Source organism: Mesoplodon densirostris, chromosome X, assembly GCF_025265405.1.
Source record: "Mesoplodon densirostris isolate mMesDen1 chromosome X, mMesDen1 primary haplotype, whole genome shotgun sequence".
NCBI classification, from domain to species: Eukaryota; Metazoa; Chordata; class Mammalia; order Artiodactyla; family Ziphiidae; genus Mesoplodon; species Mesoplodon densirostris.
This window is the reverse complement of record NC_082681.1, coordinates 118,477,160-118,498,541: the sequence shown is the minus strand read 5'-3', so window position 1 is coordinate 118,498,541 and position 21,382 is coordinate 118,477,160.

The window sequence follows — 21,382 nt, the reverse complement described above, 5'->3', positions numbered from 1 at the left end:
AAGTTTGACTGGCCTTCTTTCATACTTTATTGTATTACAAAGTCTAGCATGCGATTAGCTCTGTCTCAACTATGTAAAAATTATTAGAGAAACGCAAATCAAAACCACAATGAGGGGCTTCCCTGATGGCGCAGTGGTTGAGAGTCCGCCTGCCGATGCAGGGGACATGGGTTCGTGTCCCGGAGCGGCTGGGCCCATGAGCCATGGCCGCGGAGCCTGCGCGTCCGGAGCCTGTGCTCCACAACGGGAGAGGCCACAACAGTGAGAGGCCCGCGTACCGCCAAAAAAAAAAAAAAGTCTACAAACAACAAACGTGGGAGAGGATGTGGAGAAAAGGGAACCCTCCTACACTGTTGGTAGAAATGCAAATTGGTGCAGTCACTGTGGAAAACAGTATGGAGGTTCTTCAACAAACTAAAAATAGAACTACCACATGATCCAGAAATTCCGCTCCTGGGTATATATCCGAAAAAAACCAAAAACACTCATTTGAAGAGATACGTACACTCCAATGTTCACAGCAGCACTGTTTACAATAGCCAAGACATGGAAACAACCCAAGTGCCCATCAACAGATGACTGGATTACAAGATGTGGTACATATATACAATGGAATATTACTCAGCCATAAAACATGAAATACTGCCATCTGCAGCAATATGGATGGACCAAGAGAATATTATGCTTAGTGAAACAGGTCAGAGAAAGATAAGTACTGCATGAAGTCACTTATATGTGGAATCTAAAAAATAACACAAATGAATGTATATGCAAAACAGAAACAGACTTAAAGACATAGAAAACAAACTTGTGGTTACCAAAGGGGAGAGGGAGGCAGGGAGGGACAGATTAGGGGTACGGAATTAATAGATACGAACTACTATATATAAAATAGATAAGTAACAAGGATATACTGTAGAGCACAGGGAATTATACTCATTATCTTGTAATAACCTATAATGGAGTATAATCTGCAAAAATACTGAATCACTATGCTGTACACCTGAAACTAACACAATATTGTAAATCAACTATACTCCAATATAAAATAAAATAAAATAAAATGCTGAAGAGAACAATGGTTAATTTTCTAACACTTCCACTCTCTAAGGCAGGGCTGACTTCATGGGAAGTACAATCAATCTGAGCAGTCATACAGGCCCCACACTCAGGCCTCTTGCTGTCACCATCTTGAAATTCTTAATTGTATCTCTGAACTTGTGTTTTGTAAGTAAACTTCAATGGGACAATGGAGCATGCAAACGAGCAAAGAGAATATGTGGAGGAGGAAAAAACCTTTACATGTTAGTATCTTTATAGCACTTTCTTTGTTCTTCGTGAAAAAAAGGTCCAGCACTTTCATTTTGAACTGAGTTCTCCACATTATGTAGCCTTGCTCTGAGGAGAAATATCTGAAAGTTGGATCCAAACTCTGATTTCTCAAAAAAACGAACAAAAAATACCTCCATAAAACTTAATTTTCAAAACTGCTCTTTGAGTACCTTTAAAAAAGTTTTACTATAGTGAATCTTTATGATAAATACAGTACCTATCTAGTAGAGCGATTTAATTATCACAGGTTGTATTAATTACCATAATAAACTCCACTCCAATAGGACTCTAGGTAGACAAGTCTTCTAGCCTCAGGCCTCTCCTCATTAAACTGCAATTAGGATGATAAATGGGGAGTGTGGTTTTGCGGCAGCCAGTAGCAGCCCTACTTACTCATGAGGTGACAGGGGAAGCCATCAGAGACAAGAATTAAAGATACTTAAATAAAAATGAAAATGGTAGGGTTTCCTGTCATAGAGCCATTAGGCCTACATTTGCATGCAGGGATATTTTACACATTTCAGCTGTAAATGGTGAAGACCTCAAATAACTACCAACGTTAGTATCAGTTAATGCAATCTGATGACTAAATGCAGTCTGTCCTAGGAAGATTCCTAAGTTGTGTGAGAACTCAAGATGACTATAATCTTATAAAGCATTAATGGGAAATATTACTAAATAAGATGGCTGTTAAGGATGGCCTCTGAAACAGTGTGCACTCTTAATCAAGTAATGGTATATTTCACACTTACCAATGGTACAGCTTCAACAGCACTCCACTACTGCATGCATTAACATTTGTTTAATTTGAAAATCATACCTTAAGAAGAAAACTTCCATGTATATGTTTATTGAAACCTAAAGCAAAGACCAATTACAATATCAGATTTTAATCTGGGACGATATGCTGTAACTCCAGCAATCAGATTCCAGGAGAAACCCTGTACCCTTTAGGCATACTCACTATTAACCTGAGTTTCTTTAAATGAGTTTCAGTTCCCTAATATTAAATATTCCCCAAGACAAGATGTTTTGAAAATTGCCATTTTAATAAATGAATTCTCAGGGGAAGGATACCTTACACAAAATACTATATCATGCTCTGCTAGCATTTTAAATTATTTTAAAATAATACCATCTACTATATTTGATTTTACCTAGTCAACTCTAGAAAGGATGGTTATTCTTACTTCTCTGTTCTCATCCACATACTCCATCACCTTCAACCAAGGAAGAGAAATATCTATATACTGAAAATCATAAAACATTGAGGAAAGAAACTGAAGACAGAAATAAATGGAATAATATTCCATGTTCATGGGTTGGAATAGTTAATATTTTTTAAATGTCCATACTACCGAAAGCCATCTATAGATTCAGTGCAATCCATATCAAAATTCAAATGGCATTTTTAACAGAACTAGAAAAAATAATCCTAAAATTTGTATTAAACCACACACAAAAAATGAATAGTCAAAACAATCTTGAAAAAGAAGAAAGCGGGTGGCACACTTCCTGATTTCAAACCATATTATAAAAGAGTATGATACTGGCATAAAAACAGACACATACACCAATGGAAGAGAATCGAGAACCCAGAAATAAATTATGCATATGTAGTCAACTAATATTTGACAAAGGAGCCAAGAATACTCAATGGGGAGAGGATGGTCTGTTCAATAAATGGTGTTGGGGAAGCTGGATATCCACAGGGAGAAGAATGAAATTAGATCACTATCTTATACCACTCATAAAAATTAACTCAAAATAGATTAAGAACTTAAGTGTAAGACCTGAAACTATGAAACTCCTAGAAGATAACACAGGGGAAAAGTTCCTTGACATTGGTCTTGGTGATGACCTTTTGGATATGACACCAAAAGTGCAAGCACAAAAGCAAAAATAAACAGGTGGGACTACATCAAACTAAAAAGCCTGTGCACAGAAACAGAAACAATCAACAGCATAAAAAGGCAACCTACAGAAGGGGAGAAGATATTTGCAAACCATCTATCTGATAAGGGGTTAGTATCCAAGGTATATAAGGAACTCATACAACTCAAAAGCAAAAAAATCAATATGATTTTAAAATTGACAGAAGACAAACAGACATTTTTCCAAGCAAGACGTACAAACGGCCAATAAGTACATGAAAAGGTGCTCAACATCACTAACCATCAGGGAAATGTAAATCAGAACCACAATGAGATATCACCTCACACTTGTTAGGACATCTATTGCCAAAAAGGCAAGAGATAAATGCTGGCAAGGATGTGGAGAAAAGGGAAGCCTGGTGCACTGTTGGTGGGAATGTAAAACCACTATGGAAAGCCATATGAAAGTTCTTAAAAAAAAATAAAAACAGAACTTCCATATGATCCAGAAATCCCACTTCTGGGTATATATCTGAGAAGATGAAATCACTGTCTCAAAGAGATATTTGAACTCCCATGTCCATGGTAGTATTATTCACAATAGCCAAGATAGGGAAGCAACCAAGAGTCCAACATAGGATGAATGGTTAAAGAAAACGTGATACACACACACACATACACACACACAGAATAAAAAAAGGATGAAATCTTGTTAGTTAGGACAACATGGATGGACCTGAAGGGCATTATGCTATGTGAAATAAGTTAGACAGAGAAAAACAAATACTACGTGATCTCACTTTTATGTGAAATCTAAAAACACTGAACTCATAGAAACAGGGAGCAGAAGGGTGGTTGCCAGGGGCTGAGGGGTGGGGGAAATGAGATGTTGGTCGAAGAGTATAAACTTTCAATTATAAGATGAATAAGTTCCCAGGATCTAAGGTACATTATGGTGACTATGGTTGACAGTATTGTATTGTATACTTGAAAGATGCTAAGAGAGTAGAGCTTTAATGATTTCACCATAACAACAGAAGCAAAATGGTCATTAAGGGAGATGACAGAGGTGTTAACTAACCTCAGTGTGATAAACATTTCTCAATATATACGTGTATCAAATCCTCACATTTTACCCCTTAAACTTACACAATGTTATATCAATTATGTCTCAATAAAGCTGGAAACAATTAAAATAAAAAATATTCCATTAGTAAATGGAGAGGGATGTCTTGGGTTTCGTTGTACTGATTAACCATGACAGCTTATTCTAGGTGTGATAAAATAGCATAAATATATTATTCAGATTTTTATGTCCTTTAAAATAAAACATGAAAACCTAATATGTCAGGGACTGTCATGTGTTGCACATGACCCTCAGTCGGCATGGGCAGCCCTGAGATTTGTTTGAGATCTACACCCAGTCCCAAGCCCTCTACCAGTGTCTCCATTTGTGTAAACTAGAAGAAGAACCCAAACAATCCTTTGCTCTCTCAGCTCAGTAAAAAGTCATATGCTAAGATTCATCTTGATTGCCCCCTTTCTCAAAAATTATATTCATCTCATCATTAAATCCTGTCCATTCTGCCTCTACAACATCTATCAAATCCTCCTCTTTTCCAGTCCCACAGCCATAGTGAGCACCTACCTCTCTAGTTTTTGTTTTTGTTTATTAACATTTGCCTCCCTCACAAAATTGTAATCCCTCGCATTGCTTATTAATCTGGATATCACCCCCTACTGCCATATCATTACTTTGTGCTTATGGGAGGCTCAAATATTTTAATTAAATACAACTTCAAGGTTAATATATAGATTGTTTAATTGCATTATTACTTAGGTTTTATAAATTAACATCATTAGAGTATACGAAATATTTATCAAATTAGAAAAATTTCTGCACATATTGATACGATTTCTTACTTTCAGCCTCGACTCTTAAAATAAAAACAGCAAAAAATAATAGTAGGATGAAGAATAAGATGATATCTATTAAGGAGAAGGAGCACTTGCTTTGTGCCAGGCACTGTGCTATTTCATGTAATGTTCATAAAAATTCAGTTAAGTAGGTTATCAATCCAGTGTACATTTTAACTCTTCTGTGTCTTCTACAAATGAGGAGACACTAGCTGATCTGAAACATCAGACCATGTTCTGAAAATGTGCCACTTCTGGGGCCAAACATCTCTAATCACGTGCTTCCTATCATTATTCTAGCTAGGGTCCTATCTCTTTATATCCTGCTGACCTTAGTGAAACAAAGTTCCCACCAGAGGCCAACCGGCTTTATTTTTTTCATTCATTCATTTATCCATCCATCCATTCATTCATTCATTTGGCTCCGCCGGGTCTTAGTTTCGGCACGTGGGATCTTCGTTGCCCTGTGCAGGATGTTTTAGTTGCGGCATGCGGGATCTGGTTCCCCACCCAGGGATGGAACCTGGGCCCCCTGCATTGGGAGCACAGAGTCTTAACCCCTGGACCGTCAAGGAAGTCCCAAGTTGGCTTTCTTTGTACGCCTTCATTCCATGAGCTCTCACATCCTACTCTTCCTCTGGTACCTGACAGTGGGGTTAAAAAAAGAGGGGGACATAGTGCCAGGTACATGGTGTAACTCATCCTCTGAGAGTTGCGTTTTGCTAAGTAGACAGCTTGGCACTACGGAAGATCTGCTGCTGCCACTTGTTCCTCTGTCTCCGTAAGGGTGACGAATCGGCATAGATGGATCTCTTGCTGTAGCAGGCCTAGAGCATATTTGTTTCTTTTTTTCCAATTTGCTTCTGAAATGATTTTTTACTTTTTATCTTCTTGAATATGTTAAGAAACAATCTGAACAGAATAGGTTCAGATATACTTTACTGATGTTTTCTTATGGTCTCAAATGTATCATGCCTACCCATGTTCTATGAACATCTTCAAACTACTTGTTACTACATTTTATTAGGCGACGACACTTAGTATTGACTCATAAGTACAAATGCATTGGAAAACAAATGGGGTGGAAAGGGAAGAAAATACTGGCTATGGTTGATTGCTAGCATTCCTTCTTAATGCTCCTCAGACCAACCTTGAGTAGATTTTTCAGGCCCCTAGCAATAGGTTATACACTGTACTTAATTTTCCATTTATTGTCCTTCACACTTTTACCCTCTAAGAACACTGAACTGCTATATTATAGTGTTTCTAACATATCAAGCTACTTCGCATTCTGATGCCTCTGCACATACTTTTTCCTTCTTCTGGGATTTTTTAAAATTAATTTTTATTGGAGTATAGTTGTTTTACAATGTTGTGTTCTGGGATTTTGTTTTTTCATTCCCTTGTCCACCTGACAAAATTAAAGATACTTCCAAACCTAGTGTGGGTGACTTCCCTGTTAATCTACTTCATCCTGGAACGTTAATCACTTTTTCAGGAATTTGTATGTATAGAACTACTGCTACATTTATCACACTGGTTATAACTGTCCTTTTTGTATTGACATTTCTTTTTATCCTAGAGAGTGGAACCCATGCCTAGCATAATTTCCTAGCACTTAGTAATTTCAAAGTTTATGAAAACCTGTTGTTGAATATTAACTAAAAAAGTCTCGACTTGCAGCAATTTTAGGTTACAGATTTTTCTTTTCCTGTGCTGGATAATATAACCTCTTTCAGTGCAGGGACACTGTTTCCCCTCTACTAGCTACACCCACTAGAACTAAAGTACATGCAATGTCCATGAGGACTGCTGATGGGTAATTACTCTTGTCAGATGCTTTTGACTAGCATCAAAATTGGGCCCTTTATAGCACATATTCATAAAAATGACAGCTCAAGTCAAACCTATCTATCTCCCTAAATAGATGGAACCATTTCCCACCCTTCAAACATTCTTTTCTCTCTTCTAAGTTTATGTCAAAAATCATCATGATTAATAGTCAACATGTCCACTCCATTCAATGCAACTTCTGAGGAATTTGTTACCTTTCTTTAAGAATTCTCTAGGTAATAAAATCCTTCCAAAGCAACTAAAGAGCTCCGAAGAAATCTTGGAGGAAAATATAGCTGTCATTAGCAGATATCTAATAAAATTATCATCAGCATTATCACTGTTATCATCATATAATAAAGTCCTTTGTGATCAATCTACTTCGTTTGAATATAAAATCATTTATTGCATTAAAAAAATCTATCCTAGGGAGCTCAGCTCAGTGCTGTGTGATGACCTAGATGGGTGGGATGGGGGGGGGTGGGAGGGAGGTCCAAGAGGGAGGGGATACATGTATACATATAGCTGATTCACTTCATTGCACAGCAGAAACTAAAACAACGTTGTAAAGAAATTTTACTCCAATTAAAAAAAAATCTGTCCTACAAGATCTTTCAACGTGAGCAAATAGACCTAACTATGCCTCATTCAAGAGCATATATGTGTGTATACAGATATATTTCATGGTATTTTTCCCTTAATTTTTGACTGTTTAGATAACAAGAAAAAAGTTAAAGTAATAATTTATATCACTGATTTATACTACATGCATGTCGCATATATTACATATATGCTATATACAAATTATATATCACATATACATATTATATATAATATATACATATTGTACATGTGTGCCTGTGTGTGTCAAGTCAGGAGACAGAAAGCACAATAGCTATTCTCAACAGAGAGAATATAAATATTATTTAAGATAAAGAACTGTTAACTAGGCATAAAATTGTTAACTAGGTAACTGAAAGGACAGAAAGAAAATTCTAAGGTATCACAGACGTAGAAAGTTCAAGAATTACCACCTATAGGGCTGGCAGAACAAAGAGAAGAGACTCAAACTGTGAAAACACAGTTGCTTAGTGGAGGACCCTCACAGAGAGCTCAGCTGGTGTTGACGCCTCTAATGGTGGTAGGATGAAGCCGGCTCTACACGAATATTGAAAAAACTGCACATTGTTCCTATAGGTAGGAACTACCGCTCCTTGGGTAAAGAAGAGTTGTTGCACTGATGCTGACAGGAAAAAAGCAAATGGACAGAAGTCCCTTCCCCCGGATCCAGCCTTGCAAACAGGCAGAGTCTGCCAGAGTCTCCCTCTCTCCCGCCCACCCTCCTCTATAGGGAGAGCCTATCAGAGAGCAGCTGGCAACGCAGAAATGTGTTTTTGCAGAGTCCCAGCCCTGGCTAAGAGAGCAGAGCACGGAATGGCAGGCTGGAGCTGAGAGACAGTAACTTGATAGCTCGTATGCTTCCTCTCTTTCTCAGGAAGACAATGACATTCCACAGATTATTTCAGTAAAACAACCAAAGTCTTCATATGCCTGGGAGTTTCAACAGATTTAATATTAATGTAGGATCTTCTTTTCCATATTTGACCTAGAATAGTCTTCCTCAAAAGGAAGGATTATCCTTGGAAGATCACATATATATACAAGAAGATTTTCAATAGGCCATATTTGAAGTAAAGGATGTGATTTTCCTACATATTTCAGTTTCCATGTTCCTTCTTTCCTTCCCTTCCCTTCCTTTTCTTTTCTTTTTTTCCTGATTCGTTGCAGGAAGGGAAACTGCCTGCGACATGTCCCAGGTATAAACTTTTTCTGTGTATCAGGTCAGAATGAGCAGGAGGATCTTGCAAAAAGAAATAAGTGAAAATCAAGTTGATGAGAAAGATAGGGGAGAGATGGATACCATGTTAAAATTCAGTTCTGGTAAAAAGCAAATGTTTTGACTATGAAATGCATTTTTGGAATTCTGAAAAGTCTCTGTAAGATGTAACATAATCAAGCAAGACTCTTAAAAACCAAATAGGACATTTAGTTAAGTAAAGGGAAAAGAGAAGATTTATCTTTATAAAATGGGAAAACTGACATTATCTACTGATTAAATAGTACTTCCTCTTGTAAGAGCAGATGTTATTCTAAGAGAAATAAATGAAAATAGCATTCATCCTTTATCATGAACAAACTACAATTTATCGGGGGGGGGGAGATGTTCCCTCATGTTCTCCTAATCAACTTCACATAGGAATGTCTCCACTACACAGAAAAATTGCACTTTAAGAAGGCAATTTGAATAAGGCTGAAAATCTGCCATGTTACGGCCACTGTGATTTCTCAAATCAGCAGCCATGCGCAGAAGAGAGGGCTAAATGCGAACCGTTCTCTCTTCCCCACCCTCATCCATTTCTCTCTCGACTATTTGGAAGCTGACAGACAGTAAATATCTACACAACAGAGCAACAGCAAATGACAGATTGACTAGAGATGAGTTTCTCTCATTTGCCAGGGAAGATTTAGAAAATGTACCATAAATCTATGGTAATACTAGAGCAGCAGGTGAGTCTAGAAAATAATTTTGTATTTTTATTCCAGACATAATTCCACTTTATACTGGCAGATTACCATTCTTCCAAAGATGACCCCCCAAATTCCTTAAATAAAATCATTTTCCTCTTCCCCTGACTCTTTTTCTGTCTTGCTAAATTTTATAATGATTGCTCCCCAACATTCCACTAAAAGTATTGCCAATTTTGTAGGTCTACAAATCAGAAAGAAAAAGACACACCACCCAACAGCAAAATGGGTATTTAAATAGGCATGAAAAAGGACATCTAAATACTCAATAAATATATGGAAAGGTGTTCCACCTCATTAGTCAGAGAAATGTAAATTAAAACCACCATAAAATATCACTATATAACCAAGAGAATGATCAATTTTTAAAAACACTGATAATATAAAATATTATGAGGATATGGAACAAGTAGGATTTCCATAAACTCTTGGTAAGAGTGTATGTAAATAAACTAAACTGCTTTGTAAAACGGAGAGTGTCTATACAAGTGGATCACAGGCATATCTAACTAGATTTCCAACTGAAATATATGCCCCCCAAATCCATGTACTAGAATGTTAATGGCAGCTTCATTCATTACAAGCAAAAATTGGAAACAGAAGTCCTGGCACAGTAGAATGTATAAATAATTTTGATACGACCAAACAATGGAATATTACATGAAAATTAATGATATCTTGCTATAAAGAGCAAAATACATGAATCTTGCAACATGTTGTGGGGAAATCCAGACCTGAAAGAATATATACTCTATTATTCCATTTATATAAAATCCAAAAGGGCAAAACTCTCCCATGATGTTAGAAGTCAGGATAGTGGTTATCTTTGGACAGGAAGGAAGTGGTGGTGGTGACCAGAAGGGGCAACAGTGGAGGCTTCTAGAATCCTGTTTATGGTCTGTTTCTTCTTCTGGGTGGTATGGTTACAAGGGTGTATTCACTTTATAGACCTCATTGAGTGGAACACTTGGTTTTCACTACTCTCTATGCATGTTACATTTCAATTTAAAAGTTTATAAAATTCCTACCAACGACATACAAGAGTTCCAATTTCTCCATATCCTCGCCAACACTCGTCTTTTTTTCTTTTTGATAATAACCATTATAACTGGTATGAAGTGATATCTCATTGTGATTTTGACTTGCATTTATTTCACTGAGAATTAATGATGCTTAGCACCTTTCTATAAACCTGTTGACCATTTATATGTATTCTTTGGAGAAATGTCTGTTCAAATCCTTTGCCCATTTTGTAATCAGATTGTTTATTTTTTTGTTACTGAGTTTTAGGAGTCCGTTACATTTTTTGGATATTAACCCCTTATTAGATTTATGTTTTTCAAATAGTTTCTCCCATTCAGTAGGTTGCTTTTCATTCTGTTAATTGTTTTCTCTGCTGTGCAAAAGCTTTTTAGTTGGATATAGATGGTGCTGTCACTATGGGGAACAGTATGGAGGTTCCCCACCAAAAGTAAAAATAGAACTACCATATGATTGAGCAATTACAGTTATGGGCATCTATCCAAAATAATTAAAATCAGTATATGGAAGAGGCATCTACACTCCCATGTTCACTGCCACATTATTCACAATAGCCAAGATATGGAAATAACCTAAATGTCTATCGACAGATGAATGGACAAAGAAAATGTGGTATGTACATACAAGGGAATATTATTCAGCCTTAACAAAAGAAGGAAATCCTGTCATATTTGACGACATGAATGAACCTGGATGATATTATGCTAAGTGAAATAAGCCAGTCACAAAGTAGAAGTACTGCATGAGTCCACTTATGAAGCATCTAGAATAGTCAAATTCGTAGAAATAGAAAGTAGAATGGTGGTTTTCAGGGGCTGGGGTGAGGGGCAAATGGAGAGTTGTTTAATGAGCATCAAGTTTCAATATGTAAAATGAAAGAGTTAAAGAGATCTGCTGTACAACATGGTGCTTATAGTTTATAGTTCAGTATTGTACACTTAAAAATTTGTTAAGAGGGTAGATCTCATGTTAATATTCTTACCACAAAAAAGGGGGGCAGAAATCAGGAGGAATCCTTCTGAGGTGATGGATGTGTTTATTACCTTGACTGTGGTGATGGTTTCACGGTGTACAGATATTGCCAAACTCATCAAAGTGTACACATTAAATACGTTCAGTATTTTATATATCAATTATACCTCATACAGCTTTCAAAAAATATTTTCAAAAGAGAAAGAGAATGAGAGACCATGACAAGTAGTACTTATGAATTAAGTTTGTTGGAAATAACTTTTTTTTTTTACATCTTTAGTGGAGTATAATTGCTTTACAATGGTGTGTTAGTTTCTGCTTTACAACACAGTGAATCAGCTATACATATACATATATCCCCATATCTCTTCCCTCTTGCATCTCCCTCCCTCCCACCCTCCCTATCCCACCCCTCTAGGTGGTCACAAAGCCCAGAGCTGATCTCCCTGTGTTATGCGGCTGCTTCCCACTAGCTATCGGTTTTACATTTGGTAGTGTATATATGTCCATGCCACCCTCTCACTTTGTTCCAGCTTACCCTTTCTCCCTCCCCGTGTCCTCAAGTCCGTTCTCTAGTAGGTCTGCGTCTTTATTCCCGTCCTGCCCCTAGGTTCTTCATGACCATTTTTTTTTTTTAGGTTCCATATATATGTGTTAGCACACGGTATTTGTTTTTCTCTTTCTAACTTACCTCACTCTGTATGACAGACTCTAGGTCCATGAAAGTGAAATTAAGGAAACACTCCCATTTACCATTGCAACAAAAAGAATAAAATACCTAGGAATAAACCTACCTAAGGAGACAAAAGACCTGTATGCAGAAAACTATAAGACACTGATGAAAGAAATTAAAGATGATACCAACAGATGGAGAGATATACCATGTTCTTGGATTGGAAGAATCAATATTGTGAAAATGACTGTACTACCCAAAGCAATCTACAGATTCAGTGCAATCCCTATCAAACTACCACTGGCAGTTTTCACAGAACTAGAACAAAAAATTTCATAATTTGTAACTTTTTTTATGTGACTCAGCTTGTCATCATTTCTCCCCTTGCAGCAGCCCAACCAGTCTTTCTGCCTCCAGTCTGGTCTCACTTCCATTTGTTCTCATTCTTTACTTTTATAATAGCATATTTGTATTTTTAAATAGACCATTTATACAAAATAGTATGATAATAAATGAACAGCTTAGGAGATAAGAATAAACAGGAAAAAAATTAACAAAATGAACACCCATATATATACCCATACCACCGTGATTAAGAAATGAACATTACTTTGGATTCTTTCCTAGTTCCTTGCCAATTCCAACCCCCACCCCATCAGAGATAATCATTATACTTAATTTTATGTTAAACATGTCCTTGTTTGTATTTTTTACAACATAGCATAGTTATAAAATAAACACTAAACTAAAAATAATTTAAGCAATATTTTGTTTGGTTTTTCTGATTTTAAAAATTTAAATTAACGGTGTGAACTTTTTCATTCTGACCTGTTACTAAGATTTATCTACACAGATGCCTGTATCTTTATTTTGGTTTTCACTGTTGAATAATATCCATTGTATATCAGCAATTATTTATTCTATTTTTGATAGACAGTTTCATTGTTCACAGTTCTTTTGTTACTGCAAAGACTAATCTTAAGAGCATTCTTTTGTATATGTATGAGAGTTTGTAGGGAATATATCTAGGAGCAGAGCCACTGGGTCATCAAGTATGCATATTTTTCAGATTTACGAGGTAATGCCAAAATATTTTCCAAGGTGATCAAACTAAAACAATTTCCTTTTGCTTCACATCTTTGTTTAGTACTGTCATTACTTTAATCATTCAAGCTAGTGTGTAATTTTATCTTCATGTTTTCATATGTCTCATGGCCATTTTTATTTCCTCTTCCATGAAAATATAGATCATGCCATTTGCTCATCTCTTTTATTTTTGAGGGAAGGGTGTCTTTTTCTTATTGATTTCTGATTGGGTTTATTCCTTTTAGTAATCAGTGTTGCAAATGTCATTCATTTCCCACTATAGCTTGCCTTTTACTCTCTTTTTGTGTCTTTTGATGAAGAGAAGTTCTTAAATTTTATATAGACTTAATTATCAATATTTCCTATATGGTTTCTGCTTTTTACATCTTAAGTCCTTCCTACCCAAAGATCACAAAGATTTCTCTTTTATTTCTTAAAAAAATTTAAAGCATTTTCTTTCACATTTAAGATCTTGATGAATCTGGAATTGATTTTTGTATATGGATGCAGTTAGGTGTCTAATTTTATATATTTTTTCTCATATAGATAACTGACTCTCTTTACCATTTAATGAAGAGTCCATCCTTGTTCCATTGTCTTAAAATGATTCTCTGTTACATATCAATTTCCAATCACATGTGGACTTATTTTGGGATCATTTATCACTGAACCAATGCCATAGTGTTTTAAGACATTACCTTTTTAAAAGAGAAACTACAACTATTTTTATTCATTCAGTTAAGCCAAATTAGAATTATTAAGCAAAAATTTAGTGATTAAATATTTGTGTTTTGCAGTGAAGACCTATGAAACAAACAATAAAAATGATATACAAAGCACAAAAATAGTGTCCTTAGCAGTAAAGTTTATCAGAAAACTTTCATTGCATATAGGAAGAACTTCTATCTACTCATTTAGAAATTCAGTTAATTACACTTTTGGAGAGCTTTCAGTGCTCTCATATAAACTGCATAATCTAGGATACTTTTTACTACAATATGGTTTTGTTAAAATTCTTTCTGGGTCAAGTTATCCTTTGATTAATCCAAGACATATCTAATTAGGAAAAATATGAAAATATACACGTTTAGTTCTTAACAAATTTATTCAATAAAATGCTTTTACTTTTAGCTGTGACTCAACAGTGAAATGTTGCAAATATTAATCATTATTTTCATAAAGAAAGTAAGTTATTTTTCTCTTCCTTGAAAGACACTCAAAGAGTCTTCCACTCATATTTCCTAAATCCTCATACATCTCAGGCTTATGATTTGCTATTTCCGATTGGGACCAGATCAGTGGTTCTCAACCTTGGTTGTACCTTAGAATTGCCCTACACTATCAGAATCTGTCAGCATGGGAATCAGATATCAGTAGTTAATAAAGTTCTCCAGGTAATTCCAATGTGTAGCCAGGGCTGAGAACCACTGGCCTACAGTAATACATTCATTAGCCAAACCTCACTGAAAATGCTAAGTGCACAAATTTTTTTTTTCACTTAACATTTCATTCACTGATATCCACCCATGTATCAGGGACTGCGTGAAGTGTTAGGTGTTAATGAACACAGTCCCTGCTTTAGAGAAGTTTACAGTCTAATGTAGGAAGCTGACATTAATCAAGTAACTACTGGTTAATGTATAATTACAAATTGAGATTGGGATGCTAAAGGAGAGGTAAGACTCTACCAGATGCTACAACAAAGGAACCTCACCTAATTAGGATATCAAGGAGGCTTCTCTAAAGAAGTGATCCTAGAGCTGAGAGCTGATGAATGAGCAGGAGTTACTAGGGAAAGTGAGGAGAGATGGAGACAGCACTCCAGTCTGAACGGGCAGCAAGTGTGAAGCCTCTCCTGCAAAACGAACCGAAATCTTCTGGAGGGACGAAAGAGGCCTAGGAGCTACTAGGCAGAAAGCCAGGGGTGAGCAGTATGAGAGGGGACCAAAGAGGTAGCAGGCCAAACCATGTCAGACATTTCTGGAACAAAATTTAATTTTCATATATTTTTCTACCTTTTTATTTTATATTGGACTATAGTTGATTAACAATGTTGTGTTCGTTTCAGGTGTACAGCAAAGTGATTCAGTTATACATATACCTGTATCCATTCTTGTTCAAATTCTTTTCCCATTTACGTTGTCACATAATACTGAGCAGAATTCCCTATGCTATACAGTGGGTCCTTGTTGGTTATCTATTTTAAATATGGCAGTGTGGACATGTCAATCCCAACCTCCTTAGAAAAGTTTTAGGTCACGGCAGAACTGAGAGGAGGGTAAAGAGAGTTCCTGTATACCCCCTGCTTCCACACATGCGTAGCCTTCGCCATTATTCACATCCCCCACCAGAGCGGCATAGTCGTTACTATCAGTGAACCTACACTGACACATCATCGTCAACCGAAGTCCATAGTTTCCATTAGGGTTCATGCTTGGTGTTGTACATTCTATGGTTTTGGACATATGTATGATGACATGTATTCATCATTATAGTACCATACAGGATAGTTTCATAGCCCTAAAAATCCTCTGTGCTCCACCTATTCATCCTCCCACCCCTCACCCCTGGCAGGCCACTGATCTCTTTAACTGTCTCCACAGTTTTGCCTTTTCCAGAATGTCATGTAGTTGGAATCATACAGTATGTAGCCTTTTCAGATTGGTTTCTTTCACTTAGTAAGATGCACTTAAGGGTCCCCCATGTCTTCTCATGACTTGATAGTTCATTTCTTTTTAGTGCTGAATAATATTCCATTGTCTAGATGTACCACAGTTTATTTATCCATTCACCTACTGAAGGACACCTTGATTGTTTGCAAGTTTTAGCAATCATGACTAAAGCTGCTATAAACATCTATGTGTAGGTTTTTGTGTGGATGTAAGTTTTCAACTCTTTGGGTACATACCAAGGAGTGCAACTGCTGGATCATATGGTACAGATGATACAATTTTAAAGACTATATCAATTCCTTTCCATACATACTCTCATGGTTTGTAACCTAAATAGTTGCCTCAAATCTTTTATTTTGCAGTGGACATCTAATAATATAGGGAATGCCCAATCATTAGATCTCAAACAGTATGAAATCAGTAAACCCTACATACCCAAAGTATAATGCATCACACTGTACTGTCTTTTCTAGTAGACCATAAGTTTGCGAGCAGGGACTGCATATAGTTCAACTTTGTATCTCTGGAGTCTAGTACAGCGACTTGGATATAGCTGACATCTCAAAAAGATGTGTGAATTATTAAGTTATTCAAGATCCATTTCCAGTCATGGAAGAACAGGTTATTCAGACCACCCTCCCACTTAAAACAAAATACTGGATAAAATTTTTAAAGAAAATTATTCAAAGCATCATAATGCTAGAAAGATACCAATAAATTCCAAGGCTAAACTTTGAGGGCAAGGCTGACCTCCTTTCCTTATATCTTTAATGAACATGAAACTTCTGTTTCAATTAATTAATCTCTTCAGTCATTGAAATACTATTTGTGCTTTCTCCAAGTCTTCAGTGTCCCCCCCTCACTTTCCCTCTAACCTTCAAACTTCCATTCAAAACCTTCATAACAGTCCTAATCATCATGTCCTCCTAGCAGTCTTCCTTAATCCTAACAGGAGTAAGTGATCTTTCCTTCTTCTGCAAGTGCATTAGGAATATTCAGTTCCATGAAATTGGCAGTTAAACTAAACCCTGACTCCTCTATACCATCTTCCTTATTGTTGCTTTGGATTTTAAAAATATCTGTAAATTATGTTTTGTTTCTTAACCAAATTTTATGACCCTAAAGAGCATGGCTTTTGTTGTATGCCTCTTTTATCTCTGTGGATTCTTAAACCTAGACAACTAGCCAATGTTTGTTCATATAAGTAAAGTCATTTATAAATTGTCTCTAAACCAGTGGTTCTCAATTTTAAGCATGTATCAGAATGACAAGGAGGGTGATTAACAGAGATTAAACATTGATTTCTGCCCACCCCCCACCCCCGAAGTTTCTGATTCATTAGGTCCGGGGAACAATATCAGAATTTGCACATCTAACAAATTCCCAGGTAATGCTGCTGGGTCCAGGATCATAGTTTGAGAACCACTGCTCTAAATCTTTGTGTCCTGAGAATAGTTGCTATAATACGGTTCTTATGATTTGTCCCAACATTTCTACATCAGTATCCTTATCTCTGGGGAAGTTTACAGAGGATATCACTCAGACAGAACTAATATATATTTTACTGGCCATTCAGCTGCGATCAGTAGCTATTTCAAAACCACATTGGTCTATTTCTTTTAACCTCTTGGCTAAAGAGTATACTATTACAAGTCAGAAACATCCTGCAATCTTAACAACATGCTACATCCCTTTTTATCGTGTTATCTTCTTTTGTGATTAATGTTTTAAAACTTAGCTAGAATTCTTTACCTTACTCATATTTCCTCAAAATGTGGATGCTCATCTTATCCACTGATACTATGCTTTTAAGAGGATGTCTGTAATTCCTCTGTTTTGTGGAGGAAGGTCCTATTTATGGTTTCATTCTTCCTTTTCTCTTGACAGGCAGTGGGGATACAAGCACGACTATAATGTGGATTGCTAGGGTGATGGGAGTAAGGGTATGAATTTGGAGGGAGTTGAACTTGGAAGGAATTAAAGAAAATGTTTTAATATAGACATTTAACCTCTATGAGCTTTTATGAAAAGTGACTCCTTTGAAGAAAAAAAAAACTAACGTACTCCCATGATGTTGAGGTGGACCGTGGATTCAATAAGTCTTCTAAGAACCTGTAAGCCTTGTTGGTCTCTGGACTTACTATATTTTCAGTTGTTTTGTGATTGTCTTGGCTATGTTATATCTATCAAGTTTGAAATGAAGGTCAGATACTGACATATTGGAGCTCCCAACCGACAGAGTTGGCTTTGGGTAAATAAGGCAAAGCATGAAGTCATTTTAAACATGAATTGAGCATGAGAGGAGGGTACGATAGTAAAGAGAAACTCCCTACTTGTTCAAGTGTCTCAACAGCAGTGGGTAAGGCTACTAAGAATTAATTAGTTTATTTGTAAGCCACACTTTGGCTAAAGATATGGGATTTGCTGTGGGGCAGGGTACTCATCCTTTGGGGGTTGTAGGAATTGCTATGGTAAAGGCCAGATGGTATTTTGTCTAAAATATTAATTTCCAAGCCAAAATGCATAGTGACATGCCAGCTCTTATGTGAGTGGGACAGAGACACATGAAGTGATATAATTTGTTTTTATGAGGGATTCTGAGTGACAATGGTACCAAAAGAAACACTGCTTTGATGCCTTGTGACAAAATGTGAAACAGAAGAGGTAATCATCATTCTCCTCATCTCAGTTCCCAGAGGACTCTCAGGAACATGAAACCTTGGCACCTTGAGGAACCCTCATTGTGAATCCTAGGTGACACCCGTCTTGGTCCAGATATCAGTGTTCTTGTGAAAGACACTGAAAACAATGGCAGAGATGAGGTGCCACCTTCAAGTGACTTCAGAGAAAACCTCTAGTTATAGGAAAGAAGGTAGCTGAGGAAAGATGAGGGGAACCCAAGACATGCTCCCAAATCTATTGTTCCTGAGCTTCCAGAGAAGTCCCAGGCACTTCTAGAAAATACGTGGACAAGAAAATTAGAGAGGCAAAGGGGATGACTTGTGGCTAAAGGTGCTGCATTATCAGTGATAGAAGAAGCCATCAACAATCGATAGATACTGTTCACCTACAGTCACAGACTGGTGTGACTTAGGGAAGCTCAGATCTGATTATATAGGGCATTGTTAGGAGAATCTGGAGGTCAGCTGAAGACAAGGAAATATTTGTGTTCACTTACTTCCTTTACTTTGCAAGGAAGCCTTATAACCTAAAGTAACAAAAATGAATACCAATTTTCCAAAAGATTTTGTTCACAATGACCAATGAAGAAAAAACTATCAAAAAGATTACCAAGTGAAAATAACAGAACATTACATATTATTTAACATGAGGCAAATATAACCATATATAACAGGTTGTGAAGTTCCGAGGTGTCAAATGCACCTCAGAAAAGGATTTGAGACAGTAAAAAAAAAAGGGGGGGGTGATGAATGCCTGATTAAATATTTCCTCATAGGGACTTCCCTGGTGGCACAGTGGTTAAGAATCCGCCTGCCAATGCAGGGGACACGGGTTCGATCCCTGGTCCAGGAAGATCCCACATGCCACGGAGCAACTAAGCCTGTGTGCCACAACTACTGAGCCTGCACTCTAGAGCCTGCCAGCCACAAGTGCTGAGCCCACATGCCACAACTACTGAAGCCCATGCGCCTGGAGCCTGTGCTCCGCGACAAGAAGAGTCACCGCAATGAGAAGCCCAAGCACCACAACAAAGAATAGCCCCTGCTCGCCGCAACTAGAGAAAACCTGCACACAGCAATGAAGACCCAACAAAGCCAAAATAAATAAATTAATTAATTAAAAAAATCTTCCCATAAACTTGTTTGTGATCAGTGGATAATATTTTACTGCTTAAAATTTACATATTGTTTTAATAGCAAGAATCATGACATTTTAGCAAGTAAAGCAAAAATAGATGCCCAATGAACTTGAATTTTGATCAACCAACTTATGTTTTCAGTGAGTAAACCCAGAATAAATCATCGGGAGAAAATGTAATTCTGAATTTACAATTTGGGAATTTGTGCCCGTCTTCAATTATTAATCCTTTAACTGTCTTTATTTCTAAGAAATCTGTAATTGCTTGAGATAAATATCCTATGGAGTGGATTTCTTGAGAATTTGGAAAATACAGTGATTAAAAAGTACTTCTTTTAGGATTTTGTTTTTTCCTTAGGTTGAAAGCAGAATAATGTAAAAATTCTTCATTTGTGGAGAAGCATTTTTCAGCAATACATTACATTTAACTAGAAAATAAACATGAAGCCAAGCTAGGAGTTCATTTTTGAAAAACTAACTTTAACGCTGACTCATTTAGAAATTAAGTCAGTTAACTGGCAAAACTATTGATTCTTGCCAAATTGCAACCTCCCTGTCAACTAAGGACAACTGATCCAAATAAATATCTTGTGGCTATGGCAACACAACTTTCACAATAATATAAACAGAAATACATTTTTAAAAAGAGAAAGAATTTTCTTCATATCATCAGATATACAGTAATAGATATGCGATGCTATTAGTACTAACATACCTCTTTGACACACACACACACACACAAATAAAGAACACTGACTGTAATAGTAAAGATTCGCTGTGTGGCATTTTTCTTTGTAATTTATTTAAAAAATCTGAATCTAAGGTTATAATATCCAGTGCTTTTTAAACACCATTTCCTCAAAGAAATCAAGTAGAGTCATCCCTCAGTATCTGTGGGGAATTGGTTCCAGGACTCCTGTGGGTACCAAAATCCGCAGATACTCAAGTCCCTCATAGTACAGTCTGCCCTCAGTATCTGCAGGTTCTGCATCTCTGGATGCGGAAGGTCAACTGTGCTTACGCTTTGCTTTACAGCATTAATCAGGCTTATAATGATTTGGGTGACAATTTTTTAATGGCCTCCCTTGCCAAATCTAAGATTCCATGAGAGAAGAGACTGTCCCTCATGTTTTGTTCATCACACTGTCCGTAGTGACTGGGACTTTATAAGTCCTCAATGGGAAATTTGTTGGATGATTAAGTTCCTGTACATTCTATTCAAAACATTTGTGACAATGGTCATAATTCCTTGTTTTTATTTACTCAACTATTTATACTCAAATATATTAATTTATACATAAATATTTATAAGAATTGGGGGTTTTGGTCTATATTAAAACTCTACTAAGTATAGAAAAGGTTAATCTGTAGCAAAGCAGAGTAAGTGTTCAATATCTACCCTTGTGGTGCCTCATATTCCATCATCTAAGGATTTCTTTGTTTTCCTGCACTGCTTTTCCCAGTGGTCTTATTTTAGAATTCAGATTCTCTAGGGAGGGAATGTTCAGAGTATAGAATATACTAGGGCAAATTAGTTTTTCCATTTCTCTTTTCAATTGGGTTTCCCTGACAAAAAC